This window comes from Sminthopsis crassicaudata, chromosome 2 (assembly GCF_048593235.1).
Source record: "Sminthopsis crassicaudata isolate SCR6 chromosome 2, ASM4859323v1, whole genome shotgun sequence".
NCBI lineage: Eukaryota > Metazoa > Chordata > Mammalia > Dasyuromorphia > Dasyuridae > Sminthopsis > Sminthopsis crassicaudata.
The window spans coordinates 333,115,763-333,131,425 of NC_133618.1; positions in this window are offsets into that span (position 1 = coordinate 333,115,763).

Below are 15,663 nucleotides of genomic sequence, written 5' to 3' on the forward strand. Positions count from 1 at the left end.
GAGGAGAAAACTTAACTGAGGGAATTAGAATAGGCAATGAGAAAACAAAATTATCACTATTTGAAATGGTATTATCTAGAGTATCCTAGAAAAATCAACTAAAATGAATAAAAAATAATTAATAACCTTAGAAAAGTCGCAGGATTCAAAATAAACCTACGTAAATCATTATTATTTCCATACATTGCAAACAAAGTCCAGCATCAAGAGAGAGAAATTTTATTTAAAAAATTGTAGAAATTACAAATACTCAAGAGTCTAACCACCAAGGCAAACCCAGGAAAATAATATGAAACAGTTTTCATATTAAGCCAAATCTAAATAATTGAAATAATATCAATTGTTCATAGATATGCCATATCAGTATAAGAAAAGTGACAATTCTACTTAAATTAATCTATTTATTTTGTGCCATACCAACTAAAACTACCAAAAATATTTTATAAAATAGAAAAAAATAATAAAATTCCCCTGGAAGAACAAAGGTCAAGAATATTAAGGGAATCCATGGGGTGGGGGAGTGCAAGGGGGGGGGAGGGGGGAATGTGAAGAAAGGAGATCTAGCCATACCAGATCTCAAACTGTATCATAAAGTATAATTATCAAAAACAATCTGGTACTAAGAAATAAAGTGATAGATCAGTGGAATACATTAGGTACATATTAAAATAAATGACCATTACCATGATATCAAGTATATGATCAACCAAAAGATCTAAGTTTTTGAGACAAAAACTCATTATTTGATAATAAAAAATAATGTTGGGAAAACAGTATTACAGAAACTCAGTACAGAGTAATATCTCACATCATATACAAGATAAGGTCAAAATGGTATATGAATCACTCATAAAAGGTGATACCCTAAGCAAATGGAATAGTATACTTGTCACATATGTGGATATAGAAAAAATTTAGAACCAAACAAGAAATAGAGAATATTGTGAAATGTAAAATAAATCATCTTGATTATATAAATTAAAAATATTTGCACAACAAAACCAATACATAAAAATTAGAAGGAAAGCAAAAATTGCAAACCTTGAGAGAGGATATACTGGAAGAAAGGGAAAAGGAGAAGTGGAATACGGTAAAATACTCTTATAAAAGAGAGAGAAAAAAAGGCCTTTATAATGGAGAAGAGGGGAATGAGTTAGTGATCCTTTCTCTCACCAGAATTGGCTCAAAGAGGAAATGACATATAAACTCAATATGGATATAGAATCTATCTTACCCTAAAGGAAAGTAGGAAGGAAAGAGAATAAGAGATCGAAGGGTGATAGAAGAGAGGGTCTATTTGGGGAGGGCGCGATCATAAGCAAAATACTTCTATGTAGATATAGGATGAAAGGAAAAAGAGATAGCAATGGTAATTATGAAAATAATTTTGAAGCAACTTTCTGTGATGAAGGCCTCATTTCTCAAATGTTGTTAAAAAAATTAAGAATTATTCCCCAACTGATAAATGATCAAAAGATATGAATCTTGTCCAAAGGGCTATAAAAATCACATGTATCCTCTGAGCCAATTATAGAATTATTAGGCATGAATTTCAAAAGAGATTTCTAAAAAAGGAAAACAAGCTAGATGTACAAAAATATTTATAACAGCTCTTTTTTCATAAAAGACTACTCTGAGGTCTTGTGATGAATTGAAGCATGCTTTTTGTTTTAATTTTATTTTCTTAAAGGTTTTTTGGAAAGAGGATTAGGATCAGAGTTAGGAGGCATATAGATGTCCATTTAAGGTTAGGGTTAGTTTAGAATTTGGTTCAGGGTTTAGGGTTAGAGTTAGGGTTAAAAAAAGAAAAGAGTAAGTAAGTAGAGAAGTTGGCAGACTTGGAATTAGGGTTAAAGTTAGAGGCAATTAGGGTTAATTAGTTAAGTAGCCCCAATTAAGATCAATGTTGGGGCTAGGTTGCTATCAGAGTATCTCATCTTTAGTTTCTGGATTAAGTAGGGGTAGGGTTAGGAGTAGGAGTAGGAGTAGGGTTTGTTTTACAACTTACAGTACAACTTTACAGTACAAACAACTTACAGTTGTTTGTACAATCACAGGCAATTAGGGTTAAACTTCCAGGCAATTATGTTTAATGTGTGAGGGAGGCAGTATCAATTCTGATTTAGACTAAGGCTTTTGGTTGTGATCAGAATAGGACCTGGAGTTCACAGTTTTGGGTTAGGTTAGTAGTATGGTGAGATTATGAGTTAGTGGAGTTGTTGGTAGAGCTGGAAGCAATTAAGATTAAAGTTTGAGACAACTAAGATTAATTAGTAATGCAGCAAGCATTTGGGTTGAGGTTGTTGGATATGGCGCCTATTAGAGTAGGAACTGGAGTTTATGGTTTGGAGTAGGAATAGGTTTAAATTTAGGGTTACTTAGAGTAGCTGGTAAAGTTTGCAGCAATTAGGGTTAAAGTTCAAGGCAATTAAGGTTAATGATTGAGGTAGCAAATTCTAAAAATAAAAGGTGAGATTAATAAAATGGAAAGTAAAAAAACTATTGAATTAATTAATGAAACTAAGAGTTGGTTCTATGAAAAAAACAACAAAATAGACAAACCCTTAGTAAATCTGATTAAAAAAAGGAAAGAGAAAAAGCAAATTGTTAGTCTTGAAAATGACTAATGAAGAGGAAATTAGAACAATAGTTAGGAGCTACTTTGCTCAACTTTATGCCAATAAATTTGATAACTTAAATGAAATGGAAGAATACCTTCAAAAATATAGCTTGCCCAGATTAACAGAGGAAGAAGTAAGTAGTATAAACAGTCCCATTTCAGAAAAAGAAATATAACAAGCTATTAACCAACTCCTTAAGAAAAAGTCCCCAGGACCAGATGGATTTACATGTGATTTCTACCAAGCATTTAAAAAACAACTAACTCCAATGCTATATAAACTATTCGAAAAAATAGGGATTGAAGGAGTCCTACCAAATTCCTTTTATGACACAGACATGGTACTGATACCTAAACCAGGTAGATTGAAAACTGAGAAAGAAAACTATAGACCAATCTCCTTAATGAATATTGATGCTAAAATCTTAAATAAAATATTAGCAAAAAAGACTTCAGAAAATCATCCCCAGGATAATACACTATGATCAAGTAGGATTTATACCAGGAATGCAGGGCTGGTTTAATATTAGGAAAACTATTAGTATAATTGACCATATTAATAATCAAATTAATAAAAACCATATGATCATCTCAATAGATGCAGAAAAAGCATTTGACAAAATCCAACACCCATTCCTACTAAAAACGCTTGAGAGTATAGGAATAAATGGACTATTGCTTAAAATAATAAGGAGCATATATTTAAAGCCATCAGTAAACATCACATGTAATGGCGATAAACTGGAACCAGGAGTGAAACAAGGTTGCCCACTATCACCATTACTATTCAATATAGTACTAGAAATGCTAGCCTTGGCAATAAGAGCTGAGAAAAAGATTCAAGGAATTAGAGTAGGAAATGAGGAAATCAAACTATCACTCTTTGCAGATGACATGATGGTATACTTAGAGAACCCCAAAGACTCTGCTACAAAGCTATTAGAAATAATTCAAAACTTTAGCAAAGTTGCAGGATACAAAATAAATCCACATAAATCCTCAGCATTTTAATACATTATCAACACAATCCAACAGCAAGAGATACAAAGAGAAATTCCATTCAAAATAACTGTTGATAATATAAAATATTTAGGAATGTATCTACCAAAGGAAAGTCAGGAATTAAATGAGCAAAATTACAAAACACTTGCCACAAAAATAAAGTCACATTTAAATAATTGGAAAGACATTCAGTGCTCTTGGATAGGCCAAGCGAATATAATTAAGATAACAATACTCCCTAAACTAATCTATTTACTTAGTGCTATACCAATCAGACTCCAAGAAACAATTTAATGACCTAGAAAAAATAACAACAGAATTCATATGGAACAACAAAAGGTCGAGAATTTCAAGGGAAGTAATGAAAAAAAACATTAAATGAAGGTGGTCTAGCTGTACCTGATCTAGAATTATATTATAAAGCAACAGTCACCAAAACCATTTGGTACTGGCTGAGAAATAGACTAGTTGATCAGTGGAATAGGTTAAGTTCACAGGGCAAGATAGTGAATAAAAATAGCAATCTAGTGTTTGACAAACCCAAAGATCCCAACTTTTTGGATAAGAATTCATTATTTGACAAAAACTGCTGGGAAAACTGGAAATTAGTATGGCAGAAACTAGGCATGGACCCACATTTAACACCACATACTAAGATAAGATCAAAATGGGTCCAAGCTTTAGGCATAAAGAATGAGATCATAAATAAATTAGAGGAACAGAGGATAGTTTACCTCTCAGATTTGTGGAAGAGGAAGGAATTTGTGTCCAAAGGAGAACTAGAGATCATTATTGATCACAAAATAGAAAATTTTGATTACATCAAATTAAAAAGTTTCTGCACAAACAAAACTAATGCAAACAAGATTAGAAGGGAAGTAACAAATTGGGAAAACATTTTTACAGTTAAAGGTTCTGATAAAGGCCTCATCTCCAAAATATACAGAGAATTGACTTTAATTTTTAAGAAATCAAGCCATTCTCCAATTGATAAGTGGTCAAAGGATATGAACAGACAATTTTCAGATGATCAAATTAAAACTATTTCCACTCATATGAAAGAGTGTTCCAAAACACTATTGATCGGAGAAATGAAAAATAAGAGAACTCTGAGATACTACTACACACCTGTCAGATTGGCTAAGATGACAGGAACAAATAACGATGAATGTTGGAGGGGCTGTGGGAAAACTGGGACACTGATGCATTGTTGGTGGAGTTGTGAAAGAATCCAACCATTCTGGAGAGCAATCTGGAATTATGCCCAAAAAGTTGTCAAAATGTGCAAACCCTTTGACCCAGCAGTGCTACTACTGGGCTTATATCCCAAGGAAATACTAAAGAAGGGAAAGGAACCTCTATGTGCCAAAATGTTTGTGGCAGCCCTTTTGGTAGTGTCTAGAAACTGGAAAATGAATGGATGTCCATCAATTGGAGAATGGTTGGATAAATTATGGTATATGAATGTTATGGAATATTATTGTTCTGTAAGAAATGACCAACAGGAGGAATACAGAGAGGCTTGGAGAGACATCAACTGATGCTGAGTGAAACAGGCAGAACTAGGAGATCATTATACACTTCAACAATGATACTGTATGAGGATGTATTCTGATGGAAGTGGATATCTTCAACATAGAGAAGAGCTAATCCAATTCCAATTGATCAGTGATGGACAGAATCAGCTAAACCAAGAATAGGAACACTGGGAAATGAGTGTAAACTGTGTGCATTTTGTTTTGTTTTGTTTTTGCTTTTCTGCCCAGATTATTTTTACCCTCCAAATACAATTCTTCCTTTGCAACAACAACAACAACAACAACAAAATTCGGTTCTGCACATATATATTGTACCAAGCCTGCCATCTAGGGGATGGGCTGGAGGGAAGGAGGGGAAAAATTCGGAACAGAAGGGAGTACAAGGGATAATGTTTAAAAAAAAAAAATATCTATGCATATGTACTGTCAAAAAAAATGTTCAAACTATAAAATTAATTTTAAAAAATAACTGAGGTAGCACCAACTTTTAGGGCAAGGATGAGGGTTATGATTCTTGTCAGAGTAGGAGATCAAGTTTATAGTTTTGGTTAGGGTTAGGATTAGAGTGGGCTAGCTAGGTTTAGGTGGAGTTCTTGGTAGAGTAGAAGGCAACAAGGGTTAAAATTAGGGGCACTTAATGTTAATGTCCGAATTACATTAAATTAAAAAGATTTTGCATAAACAAAGCCAACATAAATAAAGTTAAAAGGAAAGTACAAAAAGGTTAGGGTTAGGAGGAGGAATAAATTCTGAGTTACTCAGATTAATTGGCAAAGTGGGAGGCAATTAGGATTAAAATTCGAGGCCTTTTAGCTTTAGGCCTAGGGTGTGGGTTATATTTCCTATCAGTGGGAGATAGACTTTATAGTTTCCCTTTAGGTTTAGGGCTAGGATTAGTAGTATGGTTAAGTTTAGAGTTATTTAGAGATGTTGGTAGAAGGAAGGTGAGTAGGATTACATTTAAAGTTACTTATAGCAGTTGACAAAGGGTGAGGAAATTAGGGTTAAAGTTCAAGGCAATAAAAATTTAAAATTCCTATGATGTTTATGGTCCCTATCAAAATAAAAGCCGGAGTTTACAATGTTGGTTAAAGTTAGGATTATGAATAATGTTTTCCCTTTTTGTTGTTGTTTGCTTGCATTTTGTTTTCTTTCTCTTTTTTCTTTTTTGATCTGATTTTTCTTATGCAGCATTATTGTGGAAATATGCATGGAAGAATTGCACATGTTTAATATATTGGATTGGATAAAATATTGGATTATTTACAGTCTGGGAGAGGAGATAGGGAGAAGAAAGGGAGAAAAAATTTTGGAACACAAGGTTTTTCAGAGGTAAATGTTGAGAGTTATCTATGCATATGTTTTGAAAATAAAAAGCTTTAATAAAAAAGAAATTCATTTACATTTTAAAAGTTAATATACATGTATTATAATGCCAGAGAAACTGAGGCAAGATAGAGATTAGAGAATTTTTAATAATTTATTTGAAAGGGAGAGATTTATCCAAATGGATCCATTTTGGGGTTCAATTAGGTTCAAGGCAATTATTGTTAATTTCTGAAGATGCATCAATTTGAAGCAAAAGAAAGAGTTATGGTTCCTGAGAAGGTAGGAGCTAAATTTAGAAAATGTCATAGTTTAGTTTAGGGTTAGGATTAGAGTTAATGTTCCCTTTGAGGTTGTATGGAGTAGTTGACAAAGTTGAGAGCATTTAGGGTTGATTCAAGCCCACAAATTCCAACATCTTGGAGGTAACCTTTTGAACCTCAATACTATCACAGTGGGAGCTGGAATTTTTTGTTTAGGTTATAGGTAAAGTTATGCTTAGGATTAGAAGTACCATTAAGTTTAGAAGCTTTTTTAGAAATGTTGGTAGACATGGAGGTTTAAAATTTGAGGCAATTACTGTTAATTTCTGAAACAGCATCAATTAAGATTTAGGGTTACGTTTACAATTCTTAAGAGAGTGGGAACTAAAGTTCATTAGCTAGGTTAGGAGTAGGGTTACCGAGGGGTTCAATTTGAAGTTATTTAGAGTGGCTGGCAGAATTAGAGACAAGCAGCATTAAATGAGGATTAGGGTTTATGTTTCCTATCAAAGTGGTAGCTGAAGCTTCATGTTTAGGTTAGGGATAAAGTTAGGGTTAGGATTAGATGTAAGGTTAGGTTTAGGATTATTTAAAGATATTCATAGAGAAAAAGGTAATTAGTGTTAAAATTGAAGGTAATTATTATTAATATCTAAAGCTGTGTTCATTGAGATTTAGGGTGAAGTTAATGGTTCCTTTGAGTAGGAACGTTCTTGCTTTAGGTTAGGATTACCTTAGAATTAAGGTTAGCTTTGAGATTATATAGAGTGTTTGGCATAGTTGGAGACATCTATGGTTAATATTATAGGCATTTAGGAAGTAAGATTAGGCAACATCAATTTAGGTTAGGGTGTGTGTTATGTTCCATATTGGAGAAGGAACTGAGGTTTACTGTTTGGGTTAGGATAGGGTTAAAGTTAGGATCAGAAGTAGGGTTAGGTTTAGGATTAGGAATATTTAGAGTTGTTGGCAGACATGGAGAAAATCAGGGTAACAGTTCCAGGAAATTATGGTTAATATCTAAACAGCATCAGTTGATATTCAGAGTAAGAGTTATGATTTCTTATATAGTAGGATCTAAAGTTCATGGTTTAGGTTAGATTTAGGTTGAGGGTTATGTATTATTTTGAGGTTATTTAGAGTGCTTGGCTGAGTTGGAGGAATCTGGGCAATTAGGGTTAATATCTCATACAGTAACAAATGAAGATTAAGGTGTGGGTTCTATTTCAGATCACAGAGGGAGCTAGAATTTATGGTATGGGTTATAGTTAGGGTTAGAATTAGAATTAGAAGTATGGTTTGATTTAGAGTTATTTATATATGTTGGTAGAAATGGAAGTGCATTTAATGTTTGAGGAAATTACTGTTAATTTTTGAAACAGCATCAATGAGTTGTAAGAGAGTAGGAGTTTAAGTTCATGATTTAGATCTGGGGTTCTCAAACTACAGCCCGAAGGCCAGATGCAGTGGACTGAGGACGTTTATGCGGCCCACAGGGTTATGGCAAATGGGCTGAGGGGTGGAGACAGAGTGTGAGCTTTTGTTTTTACTATAGTCCGGCCCTCCTGCAGTCTGAGGGACAGTGAACTGGCCCCCTATTTAAAAAGTTTGAGGACCACTGGTTTAGATTAACAGGAAAGTTCTAATTAGGTTTAGCTTTCATTTTACATATTGTGTTCAGCAGAATTAGAGGCATTTGACTTTATTATTCTAAGTAATTAGTGTGAATATCTGGGAAACATCAATTTAGGGTTCCAGTGTTGGCTATATTTCCTATCAGAATGGGAGCTGAGCATTATGGATTAAAGTATATGGTTAGTGTTGGGTTAAAAGTAAGGTAAGGTTTACAGCTATTTAAAGTTGTTGATAGAGCTTGAGACAATTAAGGTTGAAGTTTGAGGCAATTATGGTTAACATCTGAAGCAGCATCAATTTACATTTAGGATAGGGTTATGGCTCCTTAGAGAGTAAGAACTAAAGTTCATAGTTTACCTTATGATTACAATTATACTTACGGTTAGTTTTGAGGTTAATTTGAGTTCTGTGGGTTATGTTTCCTCCAAGAGTGGGAGCTTGAATGTTATTGTGTGAGTGAAGGATAGGTAAGGGTTAAAATGAAAAGTGGAGTTAGGTCTAGACCTCTTTAGAGTTGGTAGATAGGGAGGTAATTATGGTTAAAGTTCAAGGCAATTACTATTAATTTCTGAAGCAACAACAATTTGGATCAAAGGTGATGGGGATGATTCCTAAGAGAGTTGGAGCTAGATTTCATATTTTAGGTTTGGGTCTCAGTTAAAGTTAAAGTTAGGGTTAGCTTTGAGATTTTATATACATATAGTAGTTGGCAGAGGTGGAGTCATCAAGTACCAATGTCATAAGCAACTACAGTTAATGTCTCAGTCAATATCTATTTAGGGCTTGGGTGTCTATAATTAAATTTATAATTACAATTTATAATTAAAATAAATATCTGAAGCAGCATCAATTTTGATTTAGAGTGAGAGTTTTGGTTCTTTTGGGACTAGAAGCTAGGGTTCATGTTTTAGGTAAGGTTATGGTTAGACTTAATTCATATTTATTATACACAATACGCAATAATATTTAATGTTTTAATCAGCATCAATTAAGAATTAGGGTATTATGTTTCCTATCTAAATTGGAACTGGAGTTTATTGCTTGGATTAAGGGGTAGTAGTAGGATTAGAAATAGGGCTAAGTTTAGGGCTATTTAGAGATATAGATAGATATGGTTAATATTTAGGGTTAGGGATAGAATAATATTTAGAGTTCTTTCAGAATTTTGGTTAGGGGTGGGTTAGGATTAGGATTAGAAAGAATACTAATTTAAGGTTAGGGATGGGTTAGGATTATTGATAGCTGTTGATTAAGGTTAGGGTTAGGGAAGTGTCCATTTATGATTTGGCATAGGCTTGTGTTAGGTTTGTAGTTAGGGTTCGGTTAGGGTTAGGGATTATTCTGATTTTATTTTCAATAATTCATAGGGTTGGAGGCTTCTGGGGTTAATGTTTTAGAGAATTAGGGTTAATATTTCAGGCAACATTAATTTACCACTCCAATGTGGATTGTTTCCTAAGAGAGTAAGAGTTGAAGTTTAGGGTTTGAATTGTGATAGGGTGAAAGTGAGGATTAGAAGTAGAGGCAGGAGGCATTTAGGATTAGAGCACACATTTAGGGTTAGGATTATGGTTAGGGTTAGATTTAAGATTGTATGGTGTGGTAGGCAGTTGGAGGCATCCAAGAGAATGTTATATGCAATTAAGTTTAATGTCTCAGTCAGCAAGAATTTAGGGTTGAATTTAGAATTTAGAGCTGACCTGGCACTCTATCTTCTGGGCTACCTAGCTGATCTTGTCACCTCACTACTCAATAACTTTTTGCGGCTCTCTCTTACATTTTGGCATTTAAAATTCTTTACAATCCGTCCTCTTTCTACATTCCTAGTCTTCTCATACTTTAACCTCTTCCACACCCTTCATAATCCAGCTACAAAGGCTACAAATTCCTTATACATGGCGCATCATCTACCATCTCCCTAATATTTATACTAGCTGCCTCTGTCCTTGAAATGCCCTTCTTTCTCACCTTTGACTCAGCTCAGCTCCAGAGCCCAAAACTGATGTTTCCTGAGACATAAACATCCTGAGACATGTTATATAGAACACCAATCTCAGATGCCTCCAACTCTATGAAGCATTGTAAATAAAGTCAAAACAATCCCTAACTGTATCCATAACCCTAACCCTAACTCAATCCTAACTACAAACTTAACAAGCTTACACCAAACCCTAAATGTGAAATTCCCAAATCTAGCCCTTCTTTTACAGTGCCTTTTCTCCTTTAACTTATACCATATATAACTAAGTGAAGTGAATAGAACCAAGAGAACATTGTATATAGCAACAACAGGATTATGTGGTGATCAACTGTAATGGATTTAGCTCTTTTCAACAATGAAGTGATTCAAGACAATTCCAATAGTCTTATGACAAAAAGAGTCATCTGCCTCCAGAGAGAGCACTATGAAGATATGGATCAAAGCATAGTATATTCACCTTATTTTTTGTATTTTTTTATTGTTTGTTCATTTTTTTTTCTTTCTTTTACCTTTGGAACTGATTTTTCTCACAAAGTATGATGAATATGGAAATGTGTTTAGAAGAATTGTACAGGTTTAACCTATATTGCATTACTTATTATCTATGGGAGGGGATGAAGGAAGGAGGGAGAAAAAGTTGAAACACAAAGTTTTGCAAATATGAATGTTGAAAACTATCTTTGCATTTATTTGGTAAAATGAAAAGCTATTAAGATGGTAAGAAAAAGATTAAAAAATGAACTAGAAAAGGAAATGATAAATCACTCTAGTATTTTTGCCAAGAAAACCCTAAATATGGAGAATCAGGCATGACAAAACAACTCAACAACAGCTTGGAGTTAGGAAGAAATGAGTTTAAATCCTGTCTCAAACACTTTCCAGATGCGTGACTACTTACACAACTCACTTAATCTCATTTGCTCATTTGTAAGATGAAGATAAAAATAGCACATACCACCCAGGTTGTTGTGAAGACAAAATGAAATCATATGCATTGTAAATCTAAAACCAGGTGTAAAGGCTAGCTGTTATTATTTTTTACACTATATGGCACATTTTCTTTATTTCAGATAAAATTAGAGAAAGTTTGATCTGGCCACAATTTTTCCTTCAGCCACAGATCAGAATCTTGGAGCTGGTAAGGACCTTAGAGATCATCTAGATCTCTCCTCCACCATTCTAAAGATGAGAAAACTGAGGTCCATAGGAGTTAAGTCCTTTCTCCAAGGTCAGTCAGGATTTGAATGTAGATCCTCTAATTTTAATTCCAGTACTCTTTCTAGTACTCTTTTATCAAAAATTGCAGGAACTGACATTGTTTTCTTTAATTTCACATAGCTAATAAGTGCAGATCTCTTCAATAGAAATATCCCTTTAATTTTATGTCAATTAATAATTAGTTTTAGGTCTGATGATTCAACCAGATATGAATCTATTAAATTGTACCATTACCTAGCCCATAGTTTTCCAATTTTTCTTCAAGAATAATATGGGGATCTTTGCCAAATGCTTTGCTAAAATTGAAGCCAACTGAATTTGCAGCATTCTCCTTATCTATTGGTCTGGTAACTGTCAAAAGAAAAAGAAATAAGTTTAGTCTGGCATAACCTATTATCTCTGAAGTCATGCTGGCTTTTTAATGATCATGGCTTCCCTTTCAAAATGTTCACAACCTGTCTGTCTAATAAAATTTTCTAGATTTTTTTTTTCTGGATTGAGCAAGTCCCCTTACTGGTAGTTTGAAGATTCAGCTCTCTCATTTTTTGAAAAATCTCCACAATTCCCCTTTTCTAATCCTACCACAAGACCATAATCACATCTGTCATTTCTTTTATTATCCTGCAATGTAACCCATGTTGTTCTGGGAACTTGAATTAATCAGGGGCAATAAAGGGTTCTTTTACTATTTCTTTACTTCTCCTGGATTTAATTCCCTACTATAATGTATTTGTTCTGTCCTTTCTAATTCAAATATCATTTCCCTTGACAGAAAAAATGGAAATAAAATAGGAGTTAATAGATGTTCTTTCTTTCTGTCAAACAAGATCATCATCATAACATCACCCCTAGCCTGTGGGATCAGTCTGTGATCTTTCCCTTCTTTGATCTCTTCTTCTGATATCCTCAGATACCCCCTTCATCACCCTGAGAAAGCATTTTTGTAAAGGGTTAGTCCAGCTGAGAGGGAATAGGAAATGTATTAAGATATTAGATATAAGTTCAGGGTGTCCTCTGCTATGCTAATGTTTCTCAGCTTCTGTTCTGATCTGTCTTTTCCCATCTTTATCACTTCTGTTTCTTCTGTTTGACCTTCCCCACACTTTCTAAGTGTTATTGTGGCTATGCCATGTTTTTTGTCTTAGAACATTACAGAATAAAGCTCTTTTGGAGATTTAGCTTGGGAATCTCTTACCAATTTTTTGAAAGGGGTCTGGGCATTTACTTAATCATTTTGCTGTTCCTTGACTCTCCATAATGAGAGCTTAACTCCTGAATTTTTCCCCTGTTGAAAAGTTAAGAATTCTGATTAAGAATTCAATTTCTATTCTTATTCTCCCTATATATTATCTATACCTTCTTATTCATTTATTTGCACATGTCAATCAAAATAGAGTTGGCAACTTCCATAGATATAACACAAAAGAAACTAACAAAAAGCCAAGTGGCTTATTGGATTGGACACTAGACCTAGAGTCAGGAAGAACTGAGTTCAAATACAATTTCAGATATTAGCTGTGTAACTCAGGGCAAGTCAATTAACCACTGTCTGCTTAGTTTTCTGATTTGTAAAATTTGTAAAAAAAAATTTGTAGTAATAACACAATTTCTTTTTTTTAATAGTTTAATAGTTTTCATTTACCAGATATATGCATGGGTAATTTTACAACATTGACAATTGCCAAACCTTTTGTTCTAATTTTTTCCCTCCTCCCCCCACCATGGCAGGTTGACCAATACATGTTAAATATATAACACCAATTTCTAAAACTTGTTGTGTGGATCAAATGAAATATTTGTAAAGCTTTCTTTATGAATCTCTGCATAAATACTATCTATCATTATTATAATAAACATTAAGAGAAATTATAGTCAAAAACAACTGTAGGGTTTTCTCTTAGCAAAAATTCAAAAAATCATAATAAATATTGGAGGGGTTGTTTAAAAAAATATTTAATGTATTGCATGGAGCTGCAAATGATCCGGGTATTCTGAAAAGCCATTTTGAATTATGATAGAAAAGTATCTAAAATGACCATGTCATTTGACCCAAAGATGCACTGTTGAGCATATATCTCAAGGAAGTTAAAGATAGAAAGGAAGGTCATATACAGAATAAGTCAAGATAATTGTAAGAGCACTTTATGTAGTTAAAAAAAATCTATAAACAAAATAATTATCTGTTGATATTTGAAGTTGGGGGAGAGAGGATAGCAAAACAAATTGTGACATATAAATGTAATGGAAGATAACTAAACTATAAGAAATAATTAACAGTGAATATATAAAAGTATATGAAAACTTATTTGAACTGATGAAAAATTAAATAAGCAAAAACAAGAAAACAACATATATGAAGACAATAACACTAAATGAGTTGCTAGGCAGTTCAGTGGATAGAGTACCAACACTGGAATCAAAAAGACTTGTCTATCTCAAATTTGATCTTAAACACTTACTAGCTGTGTGATCCTAGGCAAGTCATTTAACCCTATTTGTCTCAGTTTCCTGGTCAGCAAAATGAGCTGGAAAAGGAAATGGCAAAACCATTATAGTATTTTTGCCAAGAAAACCTCAAAGTCATAAAGAATAGGACATGATTGAAAAATTACTAAATAACAATATAACATTAAATAGTAATGATCATGACTAAGGTGTAGAACACTGCATATACTATCAAAATTGGTAGATATGATAATTTAATTACCTTGGTTGATTTTTTTTCTTTTTTCTTTGTTAAAAGGAATAATTTTCAGGGGTGGAGGAAAAAGATAGTTTTGAAAATGGTGAAGTGAAAATAGAAGATATCAATAAAGATAATAAAATTATGATAATGAAGATAAACATACTACTTCACTTCATACAACAGCTAGGGGAAAATATATCAGATAATTTTAGCCTTGAAGTAAAAACTTATTACAGACTAGATGAATGTTTGATACAAAGTCCCAAGATAAGAGACAAGCTTTGATATGTCAATCAAGGCTATGTGGATTCTAAGCAGCGACATTGGAGTAGTCATTCTAAATGTTATTCTTCACTTCAGCATTTGGTTATTTCAAGGGCTAGAACTGATTTTTCATTTTTAAAGGGGGAGAGGCAGAATGGCAAGAAATAAATAAATAAAACACAGGCTCCTAAGACCTTGGAGGAGGTATTAATAACTGAGAAAGGAAAATAATTCAAGTCTCTGCACCTGTAAAAGCTTCACAAAGTCCCGCTTCCAGAATATGGAATATTCTTCTTTCATAGTAGTGTAAGTTCCCAGGAAACTTTTCATGGAAACGGGAAATCTGAATATTTAGATTTTGATGAAAGCTTTGATATGACAAAATCTCTTATTCTGTTATTATGGGGAAAATTGAAAGGTGAATTTGGAGCCAGATAAATGGATAGACTCAGAGAATAATGATTATCCAATCTCATCTCGAAACTAGGCTTCTCAATAAACTGGGAAAACATTTTTACAGTCAAAGGCTCTGATAAAGGCCTCATTTCCAAAATATATAGATAATTGATTCTAATTTATAAGAAATCAAACCATTCTCCAATTGATAAATGGTCAAAAGATATGAACAATCAATTCTCAGGAGAAGAAATTGAAACTATTTCTAGCCATATGAAAAGATGCTCCAAGTCCTTATTAATCAGAGAAATGCAAATTAAGACAACTCTGAGATACCACTACATACCTGTCAGATTGGCTAGAATGACAGGGAAAAATCAATGCAGAATGTTGGAGGGGATGTGGGAAAACTGGGACACTGATACATTGTTGGTGAAATTGTGAATACATCCAGCCATTCTGGAGAGTGATTTGGAACTATGCTCAAAAAGTTATCAAACTGTGCATACCTTTTGACCCCGCAGTGTTACTACTGGGCTTATATCCCAAAGAGATCTTAAAGAAGGGAAAGGGACCTGTATACGCAAGAATGTTTGTAGTAGCCCTCTTTGTAGTGGCCAGAAACTGGAAACTGAGTGGATCAATCAATTAGAGAATGGCTGAATAAATTGTGGTATATGAATATTATGGAATATTATTGTTCTGTAAGAAATGACCAGCAGGAGGAATACAGA